The sequence below is a fragment of the Hippoglossus stenolepis genome, chromosome 8, assembly GCF_022539355.2.
Source record: "Hippoglossus stenolepis isolate QCI-W04-F060 chromosome 8, HSTE1.2, whole genome shotgun sequence".
Lineage (NCBI taxonomy): Eukaryota > Metazoa > Chordata > Actinopteri > Pleuronectiformes > Pleuronectidae > Hippoglossus > Hippoglossus stenolepis.
The window spans coordinates 20,970,630-20,977,696 of NC_061490.1; the positions used below are offsets into that span (position 1 = coordinate 20,970,630).

Genomic DNA, 7,067 nt, shown 5'->3' on the forward strand with positions numbered 1-7,067 from the left:
TCCATGGTTCTCATTACTCAGCCACTGTAATGTGCTCGCCTCTCGAGCTCACCGTACTGGGGCTGGTGTTCCCACTGTTGGCTCACAGGAAAGGAAAGGACCGGCCTCACCTCTGTTCTGAATGCATTAGCACACATCGCATTTTCAATCTGGACTTCAGCAGTGGCTCCCCTGCTGAATAGTAACAGAGTGTATGCATGCAAGTTTGTGTGTGTGTGTGTGTGTGTGTGTGTGTGTGTGTGTGTGTGTGTGTGTGTGTGTGTGTGTGTGTGTGTGTGTGTGTGTGTGAGAGAGAGAGAGAGAGAGAGAGAGAGAGAGAGAGAGAGAGAGAGAGAGAGAGAGAGAGAGAGAGGTTGCAGCAGAGTTTAAAAATACCCAGACTCCTGTTCGGTGCAGATAAGTTCTGTTATGAGAAATTACCGGGGCAGACGGCAGGGTCATTAGCATGACTCCCAGATTGAGAGGTAGAGAGGAAGGAAGGAAGGAAGGAAGCAGAGAAGGAAGGAACGAGGGAAGAGAAGAAGGAAGAAATAACACCCAAGTTTCTAAAGTTTTATTTTTGAGGGAAGCACCGAGTCATTGACGGTCTCACTCCGACTTTCTCAGTCACTTCCAGACATGAGGAGATGAGATAAGATAAGATAAGATAAGATAAGATAAATATATAATACACATTTTTCACCATCCAGCATATTAGAGAAACCTACTTAAGTAATGTGCTGTGCAGAACAGGATGATTGCACATGGATGTTTACTGAATTTGTACATTATTTATGAGGAGATATTAAAAATAAATGGGTAGATAAATGCATATATAGACAGATATAAGTATATAGGCCGGTATGGTATTAAATATGAACATGAGTATTGATATTCCAACTTATTCTAATTCATACTTCTACTACTAAACACTAGATAAAGATTTAGCATTATAAATAAGAGTGTAAAACACAATTTTAAAGTTTTTTGTTTGTGGCCCAAAGAGATAAGATTATCAAATAATTCCCCAAAACTCAAAAGTCCAAAAACTAACATTTAATTTTGTATTTTTCCCATAATTAATTTGACATCTTTTGTGACCCTTTAAAGATGACCTCTAGTTTGGGAACTAATCTGATCAGTTCCAGAGGATTTCACACTGAATACTTCTTCTCCCTCTACTGTCCACAGCTCCTACACTCAGGTGTAATGTTTTTTATTGCATGTGTGTATGTTTCATAAACTACTTCATTTGAAACGAACACCTTTAATCTTATTTGCGTGCCCACAGTTGTGTGTGACATGAGGATCCCTGTTTCTAGTGTTTTGTTGCAGGACACACTAATCCCCCTCCGTCTCCATACACAGCGTCCACTCCATCATCTGTGAGTCCACTCCTGGCCAGAAATTCTCAGAGGCCTTTTTGACAGCCATTAGTCTGCTGCCCAGAACCGTTCAGCACCAAACAGGCTGTTTATTGTTTTAATAGCAGCTGCTTCAGTATTCTCTGTGCTGCTGTTGCTCCCTTTAGGAATAACAAAACAAGAAAAATAAAACTCGCGTGTCTAAAGGACATGTCTGGGCTGTAAAGAGAAGACATTAAAAAGAAGCCAAACATTAATGGGAAAAAACGAATACACTCTCTCAAGTGTTGGGAAAGACTTCATGCTGAAGTAGGTTAAGGATGCAAGAGCAAGTCTTTCTCAGATTGTATTTGGAAGAATTGTTTTTTTGTAGTAATATTTACTCAGTTGTTAAACCCAACTTCCATTCATATGTATACTAATACAGAAATATCTGTGTGTATGTGGCTCGTATATCTCGATAACCGTTCATCTTATCAGCTTCACACTAAGTATGTCTATTGTTAAGGGCCCAAAGAAGTGCAGTGTCGAATGTGGCGCGACTTGGACTGAAGATAGATTCAATATTGATTGACTTGAACAAACAGGTGACTAGAGTTCTGTGGCACGGTGGCTGGGATTCATCATCAACCTAAAACGTTGTCGATCCTGAAACAATGCTTTCATGACAACAGAAACGACAACTGATTCTCCAGTTCTGGGTTCTGTCAGTTTCACAGTTTCAGGAAGAAAGCTGCGACCAGCATCAACACAGGCCGACCAAACAGACATTCCAAAGACATTCATGGCAGAAAAGGCCCCAAAACTGTTGATGACTTGTCTGTATTTGCAGCTCTTGGAAAGAAACTAAGCCTTTTCAGCCACTAATACCATTATAAGCATTTGTCAAGATGTTCACAGATCTACGCAGAACACTTCAAAATCTCATTACAGATCTATTTACACGTTTACAAATCTGATTACACACACACATATTCTGAAAACACATTTACAAATCTTACTATGCACACACAGATTTAAATACAGTTACACAACTCTCCACACACACAAATAATATTGCTGCCATACAAGTGCAACATGAGAGAACCAATAGAAGTAGGACAATGACCTGTTTTTTTTGGAGCACTCTAAAAACTGGGACCAAACTCTAACGATACCTCTCTCTCCAAACACGGGCACAACAGCAAGACACAAAGTCATTACAACATCACAACTCTCCGGTTTCTTCTGGAAGACTAATGAGCAAGCAAGTGAGAGAGAAAGAGAGAGAGAGAGAGAGAGAGAGAGAGAGAGAGAGAGAGAGAGAGAGAGAGAGAGAGAGAGAGAGAGAACCCTGATTAGTCTGGCAGCATCAGTGTCAGACACTCAGCAGGGTGTCCACAGCTCAGTGTGTTTTTCCGTGTGTGTTTGTAATGTGTATATCATTCGTACGGCTGCCGGTCCTTGCCCTCTCTCTTTCTCTCTCTCTCTTTCTCTCTCTCTCTCTCTGCCATCCCTCTCTTTCACACTTTCTTCATCTCCTCTCTCCTCCTCTAAGCTCCAAAAACTCTGATCCCTGCATTCACTCAGTCTGGCAAATGACTGCAGGGGCTGACAATCCACTGTCAGCATGCGCCGCCACAGTCAATAACGCTGTCCCATGTCACCACACTACACTGGCTAAAGCTCACATTTCTTATCCCTCCCAAAAAACTGCTGCTTAACGGTGCCCGCTCTGCCTTTGCCAATCCCGCTAAAGGCATCGCCATATCCTCCTAATATCGGCCCCTTCACAACCCCACCCTGACACGTTCTTGGTTCTCCAAATGACCAGAACATCCCGGGGTGAAGGGAATGTTGCATATTTTAAGGCCGAGAGTAGCACCCAGTGAAATTTGGGACCGAATGTGATGTGCTTTTCACGATGCCCCGGAATTCTGAGCAAGTGATGGGTGACTGATCTGGCTGTCTCTCTGTAACAAGACGGGGTCATGTAGGCCATATCAAATACACACAGGAATTGCATTGGCGCATACACACCCATGCATGTGGTGCAGTGGAGCTCGGACAAGCGTTACCAAGAAATTGTAGTCTCCACGATAATCCACTTCTCCTCTATCGTGTTTCATTAACCTCACAGCTTACACACACACACACACGCTCCCTATGTCAGCCCACACACACACGTGCACACACACACATGCATGTCTGTCAGAGTCCGGGCCTGTGTCGTCCAGCTCCATTGTATCTGCATGAGGCTGAGATAATGGCATCTGTCGCTGCTCCTTTTGTCAGCGATGTCCCTGGCCTCAGCTCACTGCTGGTCCCCATTAGCTGGCTGCTGGCCCGCTGGCCCCTCCGCTCCACGCTCTACTGCCTGACCGAGAAAATACGGGAGACGCCTGTCCCTGCCTCTAACTCCCTCTTTTGTCACCCTGTCTCCCCTTCTCCTCTCCTCACCGAGGTGCTCCCACTGACGCAGAGTAAAGGTAGCTGAGAACTTTGAAAAAGGTGTAAAGGAGTAAAACGAGTCAAGTGTTGATTGGTTTGATGATAGGTCACACAAAGAAGTGGGGGAGGCCCTCGACCGGCCATGCGCCGTGCCACGGGCGAGCAGGCCTCCCCCGGCCTTCTGAGAGGTGAACTTTAATTTGAAAGAAAACGTTATTTATGGAATTCTTATGGCAGTTCTCAACGTGTCAGCAACAGGTGTTTAAAGCGGGAGGTGGGACTCCCCAGGGCGTGCAGGTACTGGCCAGTTAAAAAGTACTTCCTGTTCCACTGAAACACACTGAAATTCTATGCTACGCCACAGACCTGCCATTCAACGAAAAACTAAAACGCTTCACAGCGTTTGTCAAACTACAAGACGTGGAAATGGAAAAAGAAATATATATAAGAAAGAAAAATTCAATATAACCTTTGAATTTCATAGATCGATAGGGTTACCATTAAAAACAGAGTAAAGCGCTGTACATACATCAAAACAGAAGAAAGTAGTAAAAGACAGAGGAAGAGACAAAGTGTCGTTGAGCAATGAAAGTCGAACTGGGAATATTACAAATAAAACATTGTCATTATGTCACAAGGACATTTTAACCCTGGTCTACCGGTCGCTTATTGAATCCATCCTCATCTTGGTACGACGCCCTCACCACCAAACACAAAACTCTCCCGTATAACTAATCAGGCCAGCAATATAGTGTTGTCCATTGTGAATCATGTGTTGAGCCTGTCAAAAGGAGAATTTCTGTCACTCGGGACAGATGATGTAAAGTTTATCTATAAAGTTTACGACTAACTGGGAACTTGATCCTGCAGCAGTTCCAGAAACATGACATCAGCTTGTCAGAGCTCTGTTTGCAGACTCTAGTACAGTACCGTCAGACTCTAAACTGCCCATCTCAGCAGCAACGTCCTCCTGTCTGTGCTGCATAATTACATCCACCGCCGCCGCGCTGCCTTACAATATAACAAATGAAGTCTGTATTACATTTGTCACCTATCTGAGACGTCTCACTTTGTCACATCGTCCTCCCCTCGTCTCTCATAAGCACGGGCTAATAAAATGTAAAGATGGGAGATAACACACCGCTGACTGGGTTTTATTAAGAACATAATGGCAGTATCATTGCTGTAATGATAGTAAGACACAGGAGAGGAAGGGCGGGTCGGTGGACGGAAGTGAGCGTGACATCAAAGGCAAGAGCGTCTTCATCTTCTTCTTCTTCTTCTTCTTCTTTGTTCAGTTTATTGATGCGTGGAAACCGCCATCTACTCATTTATTTAATTTATTGAAGCAGTGTTGCCTTTGATGAAAAGACAGATTCAGGAACTGCTACAGTTAATTAGAGTTGTACATCATGCAACTCACTCGATGCTGTAACTTCTCCTCAGTTTTCCTTCTGTCCATCCACCTCTATGTTGGTGCACTGTGTGTGTGATGCTGATCTGCATGTTGCCTGCACTGTGAAGTGGAAAGACTGAGAGGAGAGTGAAAAACAGCTTTAACAGCAGACAACAGCCCCATCTAGAGGCCACGTTGAGTCACTGTACGACCGTGTGGATGTCAGATGATCCAGGGTCACTAAAAGTCAATATTGAGAATATTTAACGTGATTTATACCAAATTCTTGTACAAACAATATGATCAGTGTAAAAACAGATATAATTCGATAAGCCATGTGTAACTTTTTGTGCGATAATACATTATTTGTTTTTGCTGCTATTAGAAATACTTTTCAAGTTGGTATTGCAACTTCATTGGTTCCTGATCACCTCGGCCAAGGAGGATGTTTTCACCCCTGTCCGTTTGTTTGTTTATTTGTTTGTCAGCAGGAATACACAACGACTGAGCAGAACTCACTTTACCAATTTTTCTATAATTGCTCGAGACATATTTTTATAAGAAACCTTTCTAATGCCTGATTTTTAACAGCTTTTAATAGATGTTGTTGGTTTTTCTTATTTTCTCTCATGTTATTTTTCTTATTTTTTCTTGGTTTGTTCTGCATTGTTTTTTTTTCTCATGCTGCCTTTTTGTAAAGCAATTTGTAATCTTGTTTAGATGAGTGCTATTCAAATAAATTTTCATTAATACATGAAAGAACCCATTAAAGTTTGTCCTGGATCAGGACAAAGGAGCAGATCCAGTCATTTTTTTTTACATTTTCATCGATCTCCCGGGGAATCATTTTTGGACCTTGATGGAAATAATCAGGCACATTTAAGGGACTAAAATCTATGAGTCTGTGCAATTTGGTGCAGATCCAACTACAAATCTAGATCAAACAGATGTGGTTTCATAGGGGGTCGGCTTTTTTCAGCCACTGTGGTTATACATTGTGCATATCTGGACAATTTGGCTGATTAAAGATTTTTTTAAATCACTTTTCCAACACATTTCCTGATTCTCATTCGAGTTTTTCTTTTTTTATTCAATGTATTTAACAATTGAGTTTTGTTGAAAGTCTTTTAAAAGTTATCTCTCTATGCATCTGTTCGTGTATTCACCTGCATGGGATCAATACATTTTTGACAATTACCTACTTTAAAAGGACAATACAAATTTCACTAGAATAATCACTGTGTAATTTCACTGACGGCCCAGCATGCACCTTGGGATCTGATCAAACACTGAAGGTAAATGACCTTCAAAACATCCTAAACACGACCTCTCTCCTCCTGTGAATATGAAGTGACGCACACATCAACAAACCATCAGGTTGACAGGCCTAACCTCTCTGCCATTAGCCCGTCCAGATATCACACTTTGCTTTAATTCACCATCTTTCAGAGTGTCACACTTTATATTCCTTGGCATGGGCAGGCTACATGCGTATGCATAATTTATCTCAAATTAGCGCCTATTTGAGTAAGCATCAAAGCACGGCGGATAAGGTTGGAGGAGAGCTTAAGGAACCGCAGGGAAACCATCACCAGGATTAATGCGGGAGATTTTTATAAGAAATTACTGGCTTAATGAAGTGGATAAAAAAAAGCTGTCAGTGTTTTATTGCATCTAAATTGTGTGGAAGTGGTGTTTAGCTGTCTCGCCTGCTCCCCATATAATGGGTCGTGACAGTGGCTGTGAGGCTTATTTAACTTAACTGGTGAATAACTTGCATGGCCAAGCTTTTCACTGAGCTGCTTTTATATCCACTAAACCAGAGCGGGGGTTTCTTTCTCTCTTTTTTTCCACCTCTCCATTCTGACTCATTATGGTGCCACATCAACAACAACAAA

At 42.2% G+C, this 7,067-nt stretch overlaps 1 protein-coding gene across 1 annotated transcript in view; it reads right to left on the minus strand.

The window, feature by feature from the left end:
• Positions 1-7,067, minus strand: part of LOC118113339 (B-cell receptor CD22) — a 1,629,935-nt gene that overhangs the window by 651,237 nt on the left and 971,631 nt on the right. The window lies entirely within an intron of this gene.